Genomic DNA, 21740 nt, shown 5'->3' with positions numbered 1-21740 from the left:
AGGACGTATGCTTAGTGTTTCACCTCCTTGTCCTTTGGCCACAATCACCCTTAAACCCTCCATTCCATAGGAGTCTAGCCATCCACAATTTCCTCCATTATTTGAACTGCTGAATAATGGTTTTTCAAAGTCTGAAAATCAGCAGCAAAGCAGCTTCACAGACTGTGCTGTCATTAGACATATACTTCTGCTTTTTAAGGAAATGTCAAAAGGGTTTATTTCAAAATGCAAGTCTTAATCAAATAAAGAATTAATTGCAAATTTACACCTAAAAATACTATAGCCAGAGCTTTCAAGTTACGGTCTTCAATGTAGTGGTCATGTGGTATTATATAACTACTTTAAACTAAATGAAATTAGAAACTGAGTTCCTCAGACTTAGAAGTAGCAAGAGGCTACCATATTGCAAAATAGAAAGTACAGAATATATTCATCATGACACGAAGTTGTATTTTAAAAAGTTAGTATGTTGGGCATGGTGGCACATGCCTGTAATTCTAGCTATCCGGAGGCTCAGGCATCAGGATGCCACAAGTTCATGGCCAGCCTGGACTACATACTGACCTTAGGAACAGCCCATAGTGACCTTAGGAACAGCCTGGACTACACAATGAGACCCTGTCTTTTTAAAACTTGGAAGGAAAAAAAAAAACCTAATGTGTTTTCTGGTGAGACTGCTTAACCTCCATTTCAATTCACATAACATCATTTCCCACTGATCTCACTTACTGCTATCCTGATGGCTTCAAGAATCTTACAATCAATAAAATATGTTCTATATTCATGCCAAGTGGCCAAATAAAAGCAGCAGCATATATTTCTCTGAATCATTCAAGAAGAAAAGGACTTAGCTGTCCCAATCATGAATGTCCCAGCCCTCTTTCAGTCATGAGGATCCACCCAAATTTGTCGTTAAAATAAATTGTTGGTTGTATTGTAAATAGAGTTAGTAAAAGTGTACTTAAGTAATGCCTTTCAGATTTTATCATTCATTACTCTAATCATTATATCTTATGTATCACAATAGACCATGGAAAAACCTGGAAATTAAAAAAAACAAAAGGTTTAATACATCCACTTATGCTTATTTTAATGCAAATAAAAATACAATTTCATTCAAATTAAATATCTATTACAAATTCAACTTAGGTATTATTTGGGGCAATGGATATAAACTGTACTATCCTAGGCTAATGCAGGACCAACACCATCAAAAAACCTGACAGTCTGACAAAATAGCAAACCTTAGGATAAATGATAGAAGTCTATACCATACTTTTACTCCACTATAATGCACAACCATAAACATTACAATAGCTTAATTCTTCTTAGAATATTTTTACCACAAAGCAGAAGTGCAAGTTAAAAAGGAATGGAAAGAACTGAAGTAAGATGATACATAGAACACGTAGGAGATTCCTAAATTTTAACCCACATTCTTCTGAAACTGTCAGCAAAACTGATTTTTAAAACTTCACATGTTAGATATTACATATAGCAAGCTTGTGAGCCCATGGCAAAATTTATTTTCAACAGCTTCCTTTTATTTATAACATTACTTTTAAGTTCTGAAAGCTGAGTAATTCCTGTTATATGGGATAAGGTTTTCCTGCTTTAAAAGGTAGCAAAACATGCAGAACAATGAATGAACACAACTCACCATCTGAGTAATCATCTAAGTAGGAAAAAGTGTATTTTAGCATTGTGTAATTAAAGTTTCAGGCCAATGTTACAGAGTTAATAAGATAAAAGAAGCCTACAAAACTTTTTATCAGTTTGTAAAATCTGAAAACCTTTCCTATGTTTAGTAAATCAGACAAGCATTATTTGTCAAAGTCAGTAAACTTATATTATAAAGCTATGATTTTCATTGACATTATTTTCCATAAATAATATTTAATTTGCTTTATATTCTGCATCTTACCAATTAGCACTGACCACTAGAATCATCTTATAGGTTTTAAAAGAAATGTCTCTACTCATGAGCAAATGAATCACGTCTACCTATGTTGAGAAAAGTGAACACTCACAATTTATACCTACTAGGATGGATTAAGAATTAGACACAACATCAAGTAAATGTTACGAGTATGTGCAACAACTAGAACTCTTATTCACCATTCATGAGATTATAAATTGGTTTACTGTACTTTGGAAATCTTTGGGTGATACACACTAAAAAGGAACATAAAATACATATGCACTGCTTAATGACACTACAAGATAGATTCTCTGGAGAAACATCCATACATGCAGCAAAAGGTGTGCACAGGAGTACAAGAACATATGACTATTCTATGGGGTCCTATTCATTATGGCTCCAAACTAAACAACCTAGATATCTGTTAACAGTAAAATGTATAAATTATGACATAAAAACACAATGGAATACTACAGACTTGGGAAAATAAAGCTACTGCTACATATAATACAGCTGGATTACATATTGAAGGTAAAATGCCAGACCCAACACTGTACATGTTCTATGATAACATTCATATCTTTGAATACACATTACATTTCAAAAGTTTACTGAAAACAAAAAGAAAATATTAAATAAGTAGACTTAATGCCTTGAAGTTTATAATAAAATCTTATTTCCAGTACATTCTGCACCCTGAAACTGGTATATATTTTTAAAAATCTCTCATGCTAATCTAAAATATTTTTAAATTACAACAAATAAGGCTGTGTTAAGACAAAAGTCAAATACATTTATGAGAAAAGACTAATTTAAATAGAATTTTAACACTCAAATTCTTCACCTCCACTACCAACCGGCAGCATGCTCAGATAGTCACCTCCTTTCCACTTGTCAAAAGTTCATTTTTCTCTAGTTGTTTAACAGAAATATTTGAGGAAGCACTAACCCACTATTAGCATAGCAGTTAGAATTAAAACAAAGAAGGTATAAATTCTTCAACATCAAGCTTACCTAAGTACTGAGTGAATAGACAATATTATTACCCCCCCATGAGTTCTTGCAGTTCAAATTCATCACTGTAAATACAGAACACAGTATTAACAGTTGGCCAATAATGTTTTGTGATGTAAATGAACAATACAAATTCCCAACAGAAAAAACTTAAGAAAAAATCAAAAGGTGAGATTTTAGACTTAAAATGAATCAAGAAATTCATATTTATTCAAAACTGATAAAGTAAGAACTGCCCTAGTACTGCCTTTCCTCCAGATACTGCACAAAACAAAAGTGGTATGTTTTAACTAAAATTACAACATGTGCCTCTAATATTAAATCTCTTTAAAATAACTCTGAATGAGTTCCTTGAGCTTGGCAGATACTCAAATACACCATGGGTTTTTAAAATGTTTATCATGGCTTACCAATATTCTCATTAAGTCATAACTAAGATGAAAAGTAGCCAGATTTCAGCTGGAGTTTTTAAGCTGTATTTTCTAGAAAAATAAAATATAATTCAGGTGTGAAAATTGTCAAAGGTTCAGTCTTAGGTTAGTTTTAAAAGATAAATTAATAAAGTACTTTAATCTTCATTATATATATAAAATGTTAAGGAATCATTTGATAAGGTATTTTTTTCTGCTTTTAAACAATCATACTCATACATCTTAGATTAGAAACAGTATCACTATTTTTAATAAACTAAAATAAAGAAAAAATACATAGAAAGCATTCTTTTAAATATAGCTCATTTTTCATAACTCTATGAATAGTACCATTATCATTTCCATTTTGTAGATGTGAAAACTAAGCTTTTAAGTAACTCACCCAACATGTAGGATGCTTTTATGCCCCTATCTTCTTTGTATGTTGTCTGAAGAGCTCCAGAATAAAGGAAAACTAAATACATCCTGACCTCACTTCATGTTAGAAGATTAGCTGTTTTGAAGATCTTGAGTGTTATTAATTATGCCTTCCACTAATTCTAAAGCATCCATTTTGTCATTTTTTAATATTTCTGAAATTAACAGCATCTAACAATTCTAATTCATGGAGCTCTTTCTCAGGGTCCACACAATAATGACGCAGTTGGTACTGGATATCAACTACAATTCCAGAAATTATCTGTATCTCATGGGCTAGTGATACAAATAGATGAGATAAAATATTTAAAGAAGTTGACATAGTATCCAGCACAAGTGCTGTAATAAGGGGATGCCTTCCCTTTTAACTAAAAAAATCTATGAGGAAACAGTATAACAGTAATCCTGACACTGTAATAAGTTATCAATTTCTAAAAAATGATTCATTTCTAAATATACCTGGTGATACTCAGCTAAGAAAAAAATACCAGTTTCAATAAATTTTTATTGATAAAAGACTTGGGAAGGGAAAAAAAGAGAGATAAAACAAGTGAAAATAAATGAGACAAATAAAAAAATATTAACATTAAGGCATAAACTGAGCAGGGCATGGTAAGGTACAACTGTAACTGCAGCATTCAGGAATCTGAAGCAGGAAGATGGCCATAACTTCAACATCACACTGCAACACAGTGAATTGAAGGCCAGGCTAAATGACAATTGTGATCCTGGTCAAACAAATAAAAAAAATAAATAAATAAAGCATAATCTAAGAACTTCCATCGCAGTATTACCTAATTCAAGCCAGTTTTCAAATGCCATTGAAAAAGGGTTTAAATGACAAAGTATTTTCACATTTTAAAAAATGAACTTGGAATATAATCAAGATAGCACCAGTTCAGCTTAGTGTGTCCATCCTGCATTAAAAACTTTTTTGGCAAAATCATATAATTATGATGTTAAATAGCTGGTAAGCAAAAGATTAAAGTGATCCTAGGAAATGCCACTCAAAAATTTAACTAAATGAAATTCGATTCATTAAAATGCTTCTTGTATTTGTACATCCTTTAGCAACTTCATATTTTTTTTTTTTTGGTCTTGTATGAAAACTATCTTTTAAAAGAAATTCTTCACTAAACTACAAAAAAATAAAAAATGTATCAAAATGACAACTGAAATAATAACTGGGTGATTTCTGAAGTCTTTATTTTAAAGCCATTTAAATATTTCAAAGCCAAAAAAGTTATGAGGCATAGAGTAGTATCATACTCTATAATGAGGTCAATTCTCCAAGACATAATAATTATTAATGTGTATATAGCTAACAACAGAGCATAAAAAATTATGAGGTGGCCAGGGATTTAGCTCACTTGCTTAAGCGCCTACCTGACAAGCATAAGGTCACGAGTTTGATCCCTGGTACCAAAAAAACAAAAACAAAAACAAATTCATGAGGTGAAAAGTGATAGAACTGCAAAGAGAAATAGATGAATCCATTATTACAGTTGGATATTTCAACACTATAGCAGAAACAGGCAAATCTAACAGCCAGAAATTCAGTAAGGACACATTAAGTCAACAGCATCAATTACCTGGATATAATACACATTTACAGACTACTCTAAACTCAATAATAACAGCAATTAAGTGGACAGAATACATACCTATAGACCTCATCCAAAAACAGTAAAATAAATACTTTTCAAACCCAAATGGAACATTAACAAACATAAATCTCATTCTGGGTCAAAAAATGAATAAATGAATAAATAAAGATGATGATAATGATAAACTTTAAAAAAAAAAAACCTTAGAAATCATACAGTATCTGTTCTCATTACAGTGAATTCAACTAAAAATCAGTAAAAGTTAAGAAATCCCAAAACACATAGAGATTAAATAATACATTGCTAAATAACACAAAAGTCAAAGAAGAAATTTTAAGAGAAATTTTAAAATATTTTAAAGCAAGTAAATAGGAAAATATACCAAAATGTATGAGTTATGGCAAGGGCAGTGCAAAGAGGGAAAACTAAACTCACACAGTTAGCCCTCTATATGCAAGTATTATTCTGCATTTGTGAAGTAAATCAATCACAAACTGAAACTATTATTAAAGAAAAATAAAACTAAACTGCACATTACAAAATTTTTTGTTCTTATTTCCTAAACAGTACAGTATAACAACTATTTACATAGGACTTATCTGTAGTTCAATATTGTAAGTAACCTAGAGTTGATTTAATGCATATGGAAAGATTGTGTAGGCTGTAGGAAAACACATCATTTTGTAAAGGACTTGAACTTCCACAAGTTTTGACATCAGAGAGGATCCTGGAACCAATCCATCACTGATACCAAAGGACAACTGTATTATAAAAGAAAAAAGATTTAGAATCAATCACATAATCTTCCATCTTAGGACACAGGAAACATAAAAGCAAATTAAGTACAAAGTTAAAGGAAAGAAGTAAAAATTAGAGGAAAAAATTAGTGAAATTGAATAAACAAGAAATCATCAGAGAAAAAGATCAATGAAACCAAAAGCTGGTTACTTTAAAAGATCAATGAAATTGATAAGCTTCTTGCCAAGCTAACAAAGCGGGTGAAGGGTGAGGAAAAGAGGACATAAATTACTAACAAGAGAAATTAAAGAAGGATCATAACAGAACCTATAGACATACATGGGCAATAAACACTATAATCAACCAATTTTGTGCCCATAAATGTGATAATCTACATGAAATAGACCAATTTTGTGACATTCCCACAAGAAATACAGCACAGAAATTGGCCTATATCTGCTGAAATATAATCAATAAAGGATAAAAAAAAACCAAGCTGAAATAAGCTTTCTGGTGAATTTAGCCAAATATTTATGAAAGACATTATACCAATTCTCTACATACTTTTTAGAAGACCAAAACAGAGGGAATCGCTCTTAACTCATTCAACGAACGTAGAATCACCCCAATACTAAAGTAAGATATTATATTAAAACTAAAGATAAGTATTTCGTAAGAACAGTGAGAAAATTCCTCAACAATACAAAAAAAAAAATGAATTCTACACTACAAACCAGTAACTGTTTCTGTCAGGAATACAAGCAACATCTGAAATTAACATAATCCATCACATCAATATACCAAAGAAGAAAAATAGCATGCAGAAAAAATATTTGATAAAATATGACAGGTTTTCATAAGAAACACTAAAACAAAGATCTCAACCCCGTATGAGGAAAAAATCTACAAGAAAATTAACACATTTAGCAATAAGAAACTTAAAAGATTTCCCACTAAAATTAGGAATAAGGCAAAGATATCCCCATTCATCATCATTTTCCCACATTGGAGTAGAATACTAAAAAAAGAAAAAAAGAAAGAAAGAAAAACATTAGGTAATGTAAAAAAAAAAAAAAAAAAAGAACTAAGAATGGATAAACACTGGAAGAAAATACAACTGTATTTGTTCACAGATGAATCTGCAAAAACCTACTGGAATTAACGAGCAATTATAACAAGGTTGCTGGATACGAGAGTAATATAAAAAAGTCTATCATTTTCCTATTTATCACCAATGAATAAGTGGAATATGAAATTAAAAATACCATTGTTATTTATATTAGCACCACCAAATTTGAAAGACAGTATTCAACTATAAACCTAACAAAACATGAACAAGATTTATATGAGGAAACTACAAACACTGAAAGAAATCAAAGAACTAAATAATGGTAAGATAATGGATTAAAAAGACTCAATTCCACATTAATGAATAAAACAATAGTCAAGTTGCTGGGTATTCCCAACTTGGGAGATGAATCTCAATAAAAGATCCAAGCAAGTTATTTTGTGGGTAAAAAAAAATTTATTCTAAGTTTATACAGAGAAGTAAAAGATCCAAACAGTCACTATAACAGAGAAGAACTTGGAGGACTAAAGAGACAGTATCAAATCCCACAGGTTAAAGTGATCAAATCTTGTTCTAGAATTTTTATAGTTTCATCTTCAGCTTCATAACATGTACTGCCCAGAGATCAGTGGGTAAAGCCAAAAACTAATCCACCAATCTCTAATCTCAGTCTTTCTAGAAACTGGTCCCATACACAGGCTATTTCTAAGGGAACCCCAATCTCATTTATCCCATTAGCATAAATTCAAGAGCTATAAATGGGGCTCATTATGAATAAGAAAACACAATACTATCACCCAGAAATTACAAGTGTTTTAAGAGATATCTGACAGACCAAGGACAAAATACTATTTCACTCCACATCACAATTTTTCTTTTCAAACAACTGGACCTCCAAATACAAAACAAAGGATCTAGATACTGTAAAAACTACCTGAAAATGGAAAACAGAGCTATTAAATGCAAAACTAAAAACTTCTAGAACAGAAAACAAAATCTAGAAGATCCTGGATTTGGTAGTGATTTTTTTTTCAGACATAAGACCTAAAAAGAACAGTCCCACAAAAAAAAAAAAAAAAAAAAAGAAAGAAAGAAAAAAAATGATAATCTGAATCTTATAAAAATTAAAATATTTTTATCTGCCAAAAATATGATTAAGAGAATAAGAACACAAGCCAAAGACTGGAACAAAATATTTGGAAAAGACCTATTTAATAAAAAACTGTAATAGAAAATATATTTTAAAAAGGCCTTAAAATTCAACAATGAAACAATTCAACTGAAAAACAGGAATTACCTTACACGACAATGTCACCAAAGGAGATCTAGAGATGGAACAAAAGGAGATCTAGAGTTAAAGAATTAAAATGTATTATATACATGTACGAATTCCCTATTATTAAAGTAAATCATTATGTAACTGAAAACATACTAAAATTTTTTTAAATGTTTAAAAGTAGATACTTCATTAAAAAAGATAACAGTGTACACATAGCAAACAAGAACATGAAAAGATGATCCACATCATGTTCCACCTCATGATCCAAGGAGGTACAAATTAAAATGAGAAATCACTATATAACTAGTAAACTATATAAACTATATAACTATATGACTATTAAAATAGCCAAAACCCACAATACTGACAACACAAACTGCTACAAGGATGCACAACAGGAACTCTAATGTTATCAGAAATATGTCCAAATCCATATAATAATACAACATCAAGAGTGAATACTCATGTAATGAGTGAATACTCATTACATGAATACTCACTCACCAAGAGTGAATACTCATGTGTCAATGCAGATTCATCAATTCTAACAAATGTACTCTGGTGGGGGATGGTGATAATGGGAGATGACAGGTAAGAGTAAGCACAGTGGATAACTGGGAAATCCATTTTCTGCTCAATATTACTGTGGAACCAAAGTACCTTTAAAAAATAAAGTCCACTGTTTTAAAGCAAAATCACTCAATTACTTGCGTAAGGGGGCAGAGGAAAAAGACACAATGATATACTGATTTTAAAAAATTAAATTTACTTCAGAAAATATACCCACACAGTAAAGGATACTTTCCTTGTAACAAACCTCAAATTACATTTCAAAAGCTTGTCACTAACCCCCTAGGTACACTGCAATCTTTCAGATTTGCACGAGTCATTAAAAGATTGAAACTTTGTTTTTCATTTGTAATTCTATCTCCAATGATTTATATGCCTATATCTAACACTGGATGAAAGCAGACACAATACCAAAGAAATTGGGAAGGTATATTTTCTAAGCATATTCCACAGGTGAATATATCCTTCATATTTTCACTTAAGGTATATGTATACTATTTATTCAACAACAGTTTAAAGTAATGCAATTTTACATTTGAAGATAAAAGCAATCTTAACTCTACTTGCTTTTACCTTTGTAAAGTTCAATCTCAGAGTTACACTGCATAATTCAAACAATGTAATAAGAACTATCAGGAATCATAACAATGTAAGAAAAGCATGCAGTTGTCAGGCAAGTATTCAATAAGATTTACAAAAATAAAATCTATGGAGAGGGCAAGAGCAAAGATATTAAGAACTTGCAAAAAGAAATGTTTAAAAAGCTAAAATTTCTTAGGGCCAGGGGTTTAGCTCAGCAACATTAAGCATCTGCTTGATTTTCAGTACAAAAAAAAAAAAAAATTAAAATGTTTGGGGAAAACTGAAATACCATTTCTTTAACTCCTCTACCACTGCATTATTATCTTCACCTAAGCTTCAACTGCCTTTCAAGAACTGCTCCAATGTTGTTTTCCTTAAAAAATTTCCCTGATGCCCTTTTTCTTTCTTTCCAAACTGCTATGACAACACTATCCACACTAGAATAACAAATTTTACTTAACTATGCATTGTATCTCATCTGAGTTCTAATCACATACCTAACAGTCTGTAATTCAGTGTCTGACAGTGAGTTTTTAAAAATGCACACTAAATGAATAAGTTATGGGGAAAAAAAAGTTTGAGATACTTATAGAACATCCAGATGGTGATAAACAGAACCATGAGCTTGTGCTCAGGAAAGAAGATCCGGTTTATGATGTAGAAATGATAATTTTACTATAAATTTAGGATTGTAGCCTTGGTAGACTAAAATAAAGTCATTATCAAATAGTTTATGGATGGGCTATTGAAAAATACAAAATATTCTGCACCTTACTAAATACAACATGTACTCTTTAGCCATCAATTTGATTTTTCAGCAGCATTAAAAAAGTTGACATGCTGGGGATTTAGTTCAGTGGCCCATGTGCCTGCCTTGCAAGCGTGTAGTCGTGAGTTCGAGCCTCAGTACCAAAAAAAAAAAAAAAAAAAAAAAGAGAAGAAAAAGAAAAAAGGGGGACTGGTCTTTCCCACCTTTTTTATACTTTATTGCCTTGGCTTTCCTAATACTGAAAAAAATTTCCTCCAACTTTTGGTTAATGCTTCTTGGTATCCTTTGTTGCAATTCTTTTTTCCAGTGTTAAAATGATGACGATCCACTGGTTTAGGCCTAAGACCTCTTTCTGCATCTTCTGTTTCTCTCTTAAGCAATTTCTTCCCTCACTTCAAGGCATAAACAATAAACTTTATGTTATTGTCAAATTTATTTACAGTTCCAATTTCTTTGTTGAGCTCCAAACCTATATATCCAACTTTATTAGACATCTCCACTTATCTGACTTTCAGGTTTAACCTGTCAAATCTTATGATTAATACCTCTTCATTCCTGATATTACTAAGTAAAACACTTGCTTCTCCCAGGCCTACCTTAGGTACAGGAACTATTGGCCCAGGAAATCAGCCTTCTCTTGTTCACAGTATTTCAAACCATAACCATTACCAAATCCTAGCAATTTTGCTTCCCAAATATATGCCAATTCAAGCTACTTTATATCACTGTCATAACCTCATATCTAAATTATTGTATCTCTGCTTTGCTTCCAGTGGAGCTCAAACTCTTATGCATGAGTTATATGCCTAGATTCTTAAATTACTCATAGTTGAAATCAAAGCTATGCAAAATATGGTCTGTGAACTAATACTGATCCATACATAAACTCCTAGAAACTTTCATAGCAACCTAACACGTCAAAACATTCATTTTATTGTGTCTTACTAAAGCATCAGCACTAACTGAATATTAAAACAAAATTGGACTTTCGTACAAGTAAATGTGAGAAGCACTGACCTAACTGGCTACCCTGCATTTACACTTGTTTCTCCAGTATGTACTCTATAAAGGAACCAAGTGATGTTTTGAAAGTAAAAATCTGAATAACTTACTCAGCTGTTTAATATTCTCTGACAGCTTACTGCTCTTAAGACTAAACACAAAATGTTTAGTATAGGTTTTGGTCATTGTGATCTGCTTTGTTCTCTTTTCCCATAAGCTACCCTACTGTATTATCAACTCAATCCTATTATATTATCAAAGTTATCAATTATAACTTTGTTATATTCTACAAAGTTGAAACTATTTACCTCACTTGGATCACCATGGTTTCAGCCTAAAATGAGGAATTAAGAAATAGATAACTTCCCTAGAATTATACAGTGCAGTGAACAGTGCAGCTAGGCAATATAGATCGAGTATGTTATCCCTTGTTATCTCAGATTTGTCACTTCCTTATTGATTAGCCTTATTTCTTCAGAAAGTATCCTCTGATGGACTAGTGCCCTTTCATTACTTACGATAATTTTCTTCATTAGCAGTTTCATGCATAATTATTTTTGCTGTTTTTCAGTTTTTTAGCTTCCCATTAAGCAAAGTAGAAAATAGCCTTGCCTTCTCACTTTACTCTCTCAGAATTAACCTACCAATAGTTAAAACAAGTCAAACTATACAATGACAAAGACTGTTGCCTCTATGAATATAACACCGACCCCACCCCTTTTAAAAAAAAAATTTACCTGTATGTCCAGAGACTAGCAAGAGTGTGACAAGCTAAGCTGCTCAATAAACTTGTGCTAGTGAACAAATAAAGGACACAAAACAGTGAGTAGACACACTAATATGAATGTCTTGAGTATCTGATCATATTTAAGGCTTGGAATAAAAGTGTGCTTTACAAAAATTAAATATTCTTTATTTTGTTAAGCCTAAAAAAAAAAAATCAGGAAAACTCTACTGTCAAGATAAATTTTTAAAATAAAAAAGATTTTCAGAGCGATGAGAATCTTATGTAAACTAATCAACAAGGAAGTGACAAATCTGAGATAACATAGTCTAGATCCATTTTGCACTGTTTACTGCACTATACAATTCTGTGGAAGTTATCTTTTTCTCAGTTTCTCATCTATAAAATGGGAATAACAATAAAGCCTTCTTTAAAGGACTACTATGAGTTTAAATGAGTTAATATAGTGAAACAAAGCTTGGCACAATGTTCCCTGTCAGTGATTACTATCTCGAATTTTATCTGCTTACCTATTTAATGTCTGCCTGCTACATTACATTTAAAAAGCCAAAACACAAAATAAACATTGCATTATTATTGTTATTCTTTAATACAGCTTTTTCCCAATCAGGACTATATGGGAATTAAACCCTATAAAAACGGATGAGGATACTATTTACTCAGTTCTCTAAGCATGGTACATCATTAAATGTGCAGAGATGATTAAGTAATTCATTACCAATCTCTAATGACTTACAGCAGTAATGGTGAACCTTTTAGACACAACAGCCCAGTGTGGCACACAAGCCATAGGTTTGCCACTGCTGACTTAGCATATTAGAGCTCAATTTATTATTTTAACATAATAGAGAAAGGCCACTCTCATGTGTTCCCCAATGCCTAGCAAGCAGCAAGTGCTCATTAAATATTGTTGGAAAGAATGAAAACATACAAAACCAAAAAATGTCAATTTTAGTCCATACCTACAAAGTTTCTTGAGGAGAAGCTCAGGAGAATTTTATTAGAAATAAAACAACTGTTGGATTTTCAGAGGAGGTCCCGAGAGGTACCAAGGGGTAGAGTCCTACACCTAAAAAGTTCCTGTAAGCTTTAATTCAGATTCTAGGAAAGCCATTTTTCTTCAAGTTGTACTGCCTATACTTTCATCGTCAAAAATACAAAATGAACACTCTAGAAGACCAAGAAAAAAAAAAAAAAAGAAACTGTCAGCTGGACTATGTGGAAGTTTTAAGAGGTGGAAAACAGGTAGAATCTGAATTCACAGAAGAGAACGACGAATATTATAGGCCAATGAATAGCCATAGCAAATGCAGTACCACCCAAAGTATGGAGAACATTCCATGGGCAGCACAAAACTTATTTTAGGTGACAGTTTGATAGTTACATGTGCATATATATGTGCACGTTATATAGACCACATATATTTTATAGAACATGTGAGTAGGACAGCAAATGGGAATTCAAACTTTTACTATTTAGAACAGTACAATAAATACCTATTTAGAGTTTAAATAAATCATATAAATATATATCAATAGTGCACAAGAGGTAAGCACATGTGGCAAAAACTTTCAGCATTTTTAAACGACTAAAATGTGATGATGCCAAGCAAAGAAAGTCATGTGAGTATGAATGAAAGAAAAACAATTACCATTCTTCTATGAGAAGACACAGCTCTACCTTGTCTTTCAGGAGAAAGTCAAATGGGTATGAAGAATGCCCTACTAGCTTTGACTATTTAGCTTGTAGTACTAAAATTGTTAATGTAAAATTTTCACTTTCCATTATGATGATTTCAACTCCCATTTGTTCTCAAAAAGAAAATAAAGTTTTAGAAGTTTTAAATAAGAACTGATCTATCTGTAACTTGGTAATTTACTTGAAAATAGAAACCCCTGTATTTTTGAAATCATGGGAATTTACATAATAAAAATATCTAGAACAAAAGGGTGTTAAGTTAGAAAAAGTAGAAGAAAACGGCTTTCCATTCTCACTTTATTCTCTCAGAATTAACTTACCAATAGTTAAAACAAGGCAAACTATACGATGACAAAGATAACTTATCAAGCACTTGCCATGTGCCAGGCACTGTTCTAAGTGTTTGACCTGCATTACCCTGTGCAACCACTAGCACCCTTACAGCTATAAGAATACTAAATCACACAGAGGTTAAATAACTTGCCCAAACAAAAACTGGTAAGTGGCAGGCCCTGGCAATTCAAGTCTGAGCTCCTAACCACAAGACAACATTTCTGTCAAATATGGAATAAGCTCAAATAGTTCCTCACCCCATTATACCGAAAGAGAAGCAATTTTCTAAAACATAAACGTTTTACTGCTTCAGTAACCAGCTCAAGAAACAGTGGATTCAACTAAAAGGAAGAAGTGGGAAGAATAGTATCAAAAACTAGGCCCAGAATTATTCAAATACAGTATAGACAGTATATGACAAAGCTGGAAAAGATGATGATGACTGAATAAAATTCCCTTCTTCCATTTCATGGTCATGGAAGAATAAGTGAAAAGTTAGAAAATGAATCTTGTTTCTACTGGGACCTGTGACTACTTTGAGAAAATTCTACTATCGCTTCCCTTTTAAGCGAGTCAATACACCAATACACAGATTCAAAAATAACTTGGAAAAAGGATGATAGATGAGATCAAAAAGGGACAGTCAAGATTTGGACGTTTAAGGCTTGGACCTGAACCGCAGTGCTAGTTATACGCACTCTGGTAACTGTGACAATTCAAGAGAAGGCCAGGGTGTGCTCAGACACAAGAGGACAGGACCACCGGAGTGCAGGCGCAGTGGTCTGGGGAGCTGAGAACCTGCCCTATCGTGGGCTAACGAGGATGATAGTTTCTAGCGTCTGTATTTGGAAGAGGTCAGAATGTGGGCGCTGGGGCTAGGCATTCGGGGCAGAATACAATACAAGGTCTGGCACAAAACAGATATAAAGCTAGGGCGTAGATGCCCAGGTAGGAGACGAGGAAGTCTGAGTTGAGGAAAAGGGGCGAGGCCGGTGGAGGAAACTGAAGGGGACGCAGGCAGCCCGAGGCTTGGGGAGCCGGGGCGCGGCGGGGACATCCCCGGCGAGTGGGGACGCCGCAGACGCGGGGGCGGTGCGGGGGGCGGGCCGGACGGAGAGGCGGCCCCGCGGCGCTGGACTCACGGTCCCGGGGGCGCGGGCAGGGGGACCGCGGAGGCCGCCGGCCCGGCCCGGGGGGAGGGGCGAGCGACGGAGCCGCGGGGTAAGCCCAGACGGGAGGGGCACCTACCGGGACGTGCGGGGCGGCGGCGGCGGGCAGGCTCCGCGGCTCCTCTCCGGCTGAGGCGGCCACGGGAACCGAGGCTGCTGAGGCGAGGGCGATGGCGGCGAGTCCCTGTGGCGGCCGCCTCTGCCGAACTGCATCCCTCCTTCCCGGTCCGCCCTGCTTCCCTGACTCCTGCTCCTAAACTTCTTCCCCGAGATAAACAAACCCGCTGCCAGGGGCGGCCGCCTCCGCCGCTCCCGCCCCCGCGAGCCCCCCCACCCCGCCCGGGGCCCGTCGGGGCTCCGGTTTCCGAGGTCCGACTCCAGCCCGGCCCAGCCCGCAAGGGCGCGTGCGCGGCGGCGGCGGCTCGCGAGACACTTCCTGCTGGCCCGGAGCGGGCACTTCCGGGCGGCGCTGGGCGCGCGGCGGGCGAGCTCTGCCTCCCGGCCGCTCGGCCTCCCTGGCCCGACTTGGGACGAGATCCCATCTTGCTTGGGCTGGAGCCTTTTGGGACCTGCGGGAAACCTTCCTTGCCTAAAAAGCCCGCGATAACGTCTTCTGAGCCGCGGAATGCGGCTGCCGTTTCTGCGCACGTTTATTGCTGTTGAACCAGTCTGGAGCACCAAAGAGGCGACTTTGGCCCAGCTCTTCCGCTCAGAATTGCTGAAACATAAACGGCTGTTCAGAGACGATAACGTGAGGTGCCACGGTTTTCGGCTTTATCTGAGTGGCAACTCTCAGGCCAGAGGGGAGAGTGTGCCGAGATTTGGATTTGGATTTGCAAAAGCTAGACAGCAACCCAGGACCGGTCGGGGAATAAAGCAGACATTTGAAGAATGCCACTGTGGGTTAGAGAACCCTGCGTCCAGAGAATCTGTTCAACATGCCACGGGAGAAACATGATTTAGCTTCCCGTAGTAAACCTCAATAGAAGCTTTAGAGACCCACTTTGCCATGGCATGCTCAAGCCCTCATGCACAGGCATGAATATCATTACTCCTTAGATTCCAGCCCTTTTTATAACTACACTAGCTAACTTATGGTCGCTAACCCAACTTCCCCAGAAAGGGAAGAGGTAGGAAAATACTGTTTTACTATGTGTCAAATACTACGCAAGGAATATACTTAAATCATCTTTTTTATTCCTAAAAAAATTAGCCGAGTTATAGTAGAAATTATTCCCAGCTTGCAGCTAATAAAAGGACAATTCATCCAAAGGTTTATGGAGTTTAAAGGGCAGGATGCCCCTTCAAATTTATAATGTGGCCGTGTTACATAGTGTTAAGGAACAAAACATGTTTTGAGGTATAATCAGCACAAGTTCATGAACAATGGTAAGATCAGTGTAGCAAGTTTACATTGGGTTGGTAGAGTATTCATGCAGTTTAAGGGGTTCTAGAAGTTTAAAAAGTAGAAGTGGAAGTTAACATTGGGGAGGGATTGGCAGAAGGGGAAACTTTTAGTATAAACATTTCAACATCCCCAAGCTCTAAACAATAACAGTTAAAACCGCTGTCCTTATTATGGTTCTGTGTTAACTTTTGGTGTATGACAGAAACATAGAAATTAAATGTAATTTTTTTTTTGTACTAATGCTCAAACCCAGGGCCTACCAAATGGTAGGCACTAGCACTTCCAATGAGTTATACTCCCAACCCTTTTATTTTTAGAGTTTAGGTTGTTTTAAGGCCAATCTTATCCTGCTAAATTGCCAAGGCTAGATCTCACAATCCTCCACCGGTGGCCTTCATGCAGCTGGGATTACAAATTTGCCTGACTACATACAATACATGTAATTTTTGAGCCAGTTAAACTACTTAAATACCTCAATATTATGTAAGCCCCCATTTTCCACTAATCAAATATCATTCAGTATCTAATAAATGTGGTATGCTCAAAAATCAAAGAATCATTCAGAATTTACTAGATTCTGTATAGAGTCTGGTTCAATGAACTTCCAGCAGAAGGGTATCAAATTGTGCCTCAGAGTATTTTTCGTTGAGTCTTCACTAAGCATTAAGTGTTAACATATAACATTTTTTTGTACCTCACAGTAATCAGCAACTTTATCCACTAAAGGCCTGTAAGTAAATGCTTATAAAACTAATTGTTTAACAAAATGGGCAATGGATTTATTGTCAGTAGGCTTAGAGTAAATCTTGAGGCCATAAAGAATTCAGCCAACCATGCAGAGCACACCTGCAAACCCAGTACTTTTGGAGGCTGAGGCAGGAGGCTAACAAATTCAAGTTCAAATTCAAATTCTGTGGTTTAACAAGCTTGCAAGGCCCTATCTCAAAGTAAAACATTTTTTAAAAAGGTCTGCGGTTCTAATTCCATGTGAAGGCCCTGTGTTCAATATCCAGTGCTGAAAACATACTACCTTTCTTTGATTTTCTGATTGGATACCAGTTGGAAAAACTATAGTGATACAGTATGCTTTCAATTTGTGCTGCTATAAGAAAAATCTAAAAATAGAGAAATAAATGGGATATAGTAGTTCACACTATGAAAATTGCCACACTCTGGAAGTTCTGGAAGAACTTTTATAAGTATATAAAGAATTTGAGAACTAAAGCATTACACCTACAACCCTTAGGTAGTGATGCCTATAACAGAAAAGGACTAATAAATATGTACTCATGTATTTAATCATTGGTTTTTAGATTATTTTTCTTCTTCTGCAGAAGAGACAATTACTGTTTTTCTTCCATTACCATGTGAAGAGTAAGGGTTGAGTTCCAGTTGAATAATTGGCATAATGCCACATGTTATACCCATTCGATTTAAAATCAGATTTAAAAAGTTTTAGGCTTTTGGAATGCTAGTAATCCTGAGATTGTGGTTCATTAAATTCCTAGTAAATTAGAAATAGCAATACCTCCACTGAGGAAATATATCATTTTGGAAAAATCTTGGTTATGCTATCTGCAGGTTCTCTTTAAGGTAATAGAAGAAAATCAATAAATATAGCCTCTTCCAGAGAAATTTCCAAAATGCATGAATCATCTTCCTGATATTCCCTGAGGACTGTCATCCATAGTCACTTACAGTTGCTGGATCTCTTTTATTGTACTAGGATTCAAGTAATCAATGCTACCATGATCTACACCCCAGTGACTTCTCTCTTCAGCTTGTCCAGGTAATCTTTCTGCTGCTGGCACCCTAGCCCTGTCATTTTTTGTTCTCAGGTAACCTGACAAGCTTCAGTTGATCTTGGGGCTAGCCAGAAAGGATGCCTCTAGTGCTCCATCCTGCTCTCCAGCCAGAGTCATCAGCCTCTGCACCCACCCTAAATGACTATAGAGCTGCAACTGCTCAGATTTCTTCTGCTTTTCAGACTTCTCTTTTATGACAGTGTTTTTGGGTTTAGGACTATAGTCCCTGCCAGAAAGACACACACTTCTCTGAAATATATATGGTTAAAAGAGTTTGTAAATTTCTGTCCTTGCCCTGCTCCAGTGTTTCCGAGCTCTATCCTTCTGCCCTTGAATGGGGGGCCTTTGCCCCACTTGCCTCTGAACCTGACCCAAAAGATGGCAGCTCCATGGTCTATTTCTCAAGGTTCATGAAGGGGTCCTGGGTCCTAGATATTAATCTCTGGTTGAATCCTCCTGTTTTTACTCAGATTCTGACTCCAGGCCTTTCAACAAAGAGGCATATAGAATTAGGCCGTGGGCACCACTGATAATCATTTCTTTTTGCTTTTTAATTTTATTATTACATGTTTGCAATGTATCATGAGGAGTTGGCACATGTACCAAACACAACTTACTTCTAAAATCTCAGTCTTAATAGTTGACCTTCTTCAGTGTTGCTGGGATTTCCCTGCAGCTAGTCAGGTAACAGGTGACCCTTGGAGTTTTGGGATCTCTGAATCCCTATGTTCCTTGACTGACTTTCCACTCCTCTGTTCTATGGCGTTCTACTCATTCTTTCTTTTTGTTGTCTGTCTCCATGCTTTAGAAACCAGACCCTTTGGTTTTATTTTTGTCAATTCTCCTTTCATACCCTTACAGAACACTAAGTGGCTATCTGGCTCTCCCTGCTAATCAGAATCCTTTGCTGGCAATCAGCCCCCTGGATTGGAAACCCTACTATAGCCTTTTCCAAAATCAGAAACCAGATTGCACCAACTCAAAAAAGACATGTGCCTGTCCCTTCCAGCACTTAGTGAAAGCAGCCTTTGCAGCTGTCCCAGGCTCTGCCTCCTCTTACACATGTGTCTGGTTGTGGTGATTGGAGGTGGTTTCTTCCACTCCTTGCCTGCCCAGACTTAGCACACTCTTGACCTTCCTTGTCTGCACTATGCCTCGTAGAAGAAAAGCCAATTCAAAGGTTACATAAGCCCTGGATATTCCCTTAGAGAACTCGTCCAGCATCCTACAGAAACACAAGAAAATGTAGCAGTGTCTCATGTAAATACTATGATGTTTTGTTATGAAAAAATTAAAGGGATTTATATAACGTTTCTCTTGAAACACATATTAACTTCGTTTTGAAGTTTCTTTTATGTTTTAGAGCCAAGACAATTTTTTCTCCATTTCTCAAACAACTTGATAAAATATAGGAGTATTTCTGGAACCTTGGTACTACACCTGCAATGAGAAACTGAGGCTTAAAAGATTAAAGAAAAAAAAACTAGCTCTAGAAAAGAGGGAAAGAGGTTAACACTTTTCCAGGGTTCTATGATGCCGTTTAGCACATCATGAGGTATTGGCACATGATGCCCATTATCATCTAAATTCCAGTCTGCCCAGGTTTTAAGGGCAAGACAGAGATTTAGTCTCTTCCAGAGCTTTCTTCCATCTCTAAGGACTCTCCCCTATAAGATTGCTGCTTTAGATTTTGGCATTGTTTTCTTTACCCTGTAGAAATGAGGTTGTTCTCAGATTGTACCTTCTCTCATTTATAGCTACTTTAGGCTCTCTCTGTCCCTCTCACCAACGAGTTCTGCATATCAGATGCCCTTTTTTGCTGGATCTGATCAGCTAAGCTCTGAAGTAGGATAGTTACCAGAAACCACTTTTTAAATGTTCCAACTTAAGTGCCTGTCCACATTTCTCTGTTCTTTGAGTGTCTCTTTCTCTTAAGGAGGACTTTATAACTTACTTCCATATGGTATCACTGCTATACTTCTTTGTGGCTCTCCCGATCACCCAGTACGTGGATCTAGCATATATATATATATATATATATATATATATATATATATATATATGCTATAATGTTCACAGCAGTTAACCCAAGTGATGTCTCTTGCAAATATTAACCATTACTTACTTTAATAGCCATTAGAAGGTTGACTTTTACTTCTTAGGATGTCAGGTTATATATAAATGATTCTGCAATTTGAATATATTACTTAAAATGAGATTATGCTAGTTTATGTGCATGGTAAACCAATGAAGAGGGAAAGCCTGCAATGATATGTTATTTCCATTTTAGTCTCTTTTTTCAATTTGCTTTCCCAAAACAAAATTGAGCTAGCCTTTATAAGTTGTATTCTGCTACAGTCTGAAGTTTGGAAGGGACATGTGACAAATGTTTTTATTTTCATGCTGTCAAGAGCTCCGCCAGAATTCATCTCCCTTTTGATTGTGTACCACACTGTGTGCAAAACCAGTGGAGCAAAATCCCAGCTTCTTTTTTCAATACTTATTTAAGCTGTTTTCTTTCAGTTTTTTTTTTAAGTCTCCTTAGTTGTATTCATTTAAGCTTCCAAGTTTTAGGGTTTTTTTTTTTTTTGGTCCTGGGGATCAAACTCGCAACCTCATGTGTGCGAGGCAGGTGCTTATGCTGCTGAGCTAAATCCCCGGCCCCAAGTTTTAGATAGTTATGTAAAATGTTACTGTGCTTGATTCATCAAATTCTCTCATTATTTTGATTTTATTTAACTCAATTATTTGTTCCAGAAGAGATTTATTACATCAAGGAAACTATGATTAAGGTCCTCTGTATTTATGTTATGCCTTAAACTCACGTGTATTCTTCACAGACCATATTCTGACTCTGGCCCTGTTTACCTTCACATTTCTGTCCCCCTTCTCTGCTCTCTATCTCGGCTGGCTTCCCACTGGGTTAGGGTAAGGTGACTGAGGAGTGGGTATTCTTCACCTCTCTTTCTGCCTTTGGCACTAACCCAGTAGCAACTGTTTTCTTTTCAAAGGTTCATGTCCTGCTGGACAGGGCTAAATAAGCCTTGGGCTCTGGAAATACCACCTCTTGTAGCCCACCAATTTATAAGTGGCTTCCAGTGTTTGCTAATCCCTGGATTCTTCTCAGTCTTTCTATCACTTGTGTAATGGATTCTTTGTATAAAATTTTTTGTTTGAAGTAAT

At 35.7% G+C, this 21740-nt stretch overlaps 1 protein-coding gene across 5 annotated transcripts in view; it reads right to left on the bottom strand.

Annotated features, from left to right (window-relative positions):
* Spopl (speckle type BTB/POZ protein like) overlaps positions 1-15596 on the bottom strand; it is a 54148-nt gene extending 38552 nt beyond the window's left edge. For 2 of the 5 annotated variants that reach the window (XR_010050780.1, XM_063259014.1), the window contains exon 1: positions 15424-15596. The gene's annotated coding sequence lies outside the window, so the exon portion shown is untranslated. Of the gene's footprint in view, positions 1-8494; positions 8523-15423 lie in introns of all 5 variants that reach the window. The other 3 variants (XM_063259015.1, XM_063259017.1, XM_063259018.1) reach the window with 2 other exon arrangements.
* Positions 15597-21740: the final 6144 nt, after the last annotated feature.

This window comes from Cavia porcellus, unplaced genomic scaffold, assembly GCF_034190915.1.
Source record: "Cavia porcellus strain 051 isolate PalLab524CR breed Dunkin Hartley unplaced genomic scaffold, mCavPor4.1 scaffold_12, whole genome shotgun sequence".
NCBI classification, from domain to species: Eukaryota; Metazoa; Chordata; class Mammalia; order Rodentia; family Caviidae; genus Cavia; species Cavia porcellus.
This window is presented reverse-complemented; position numbering and strand designations above follow the sequence as displayed.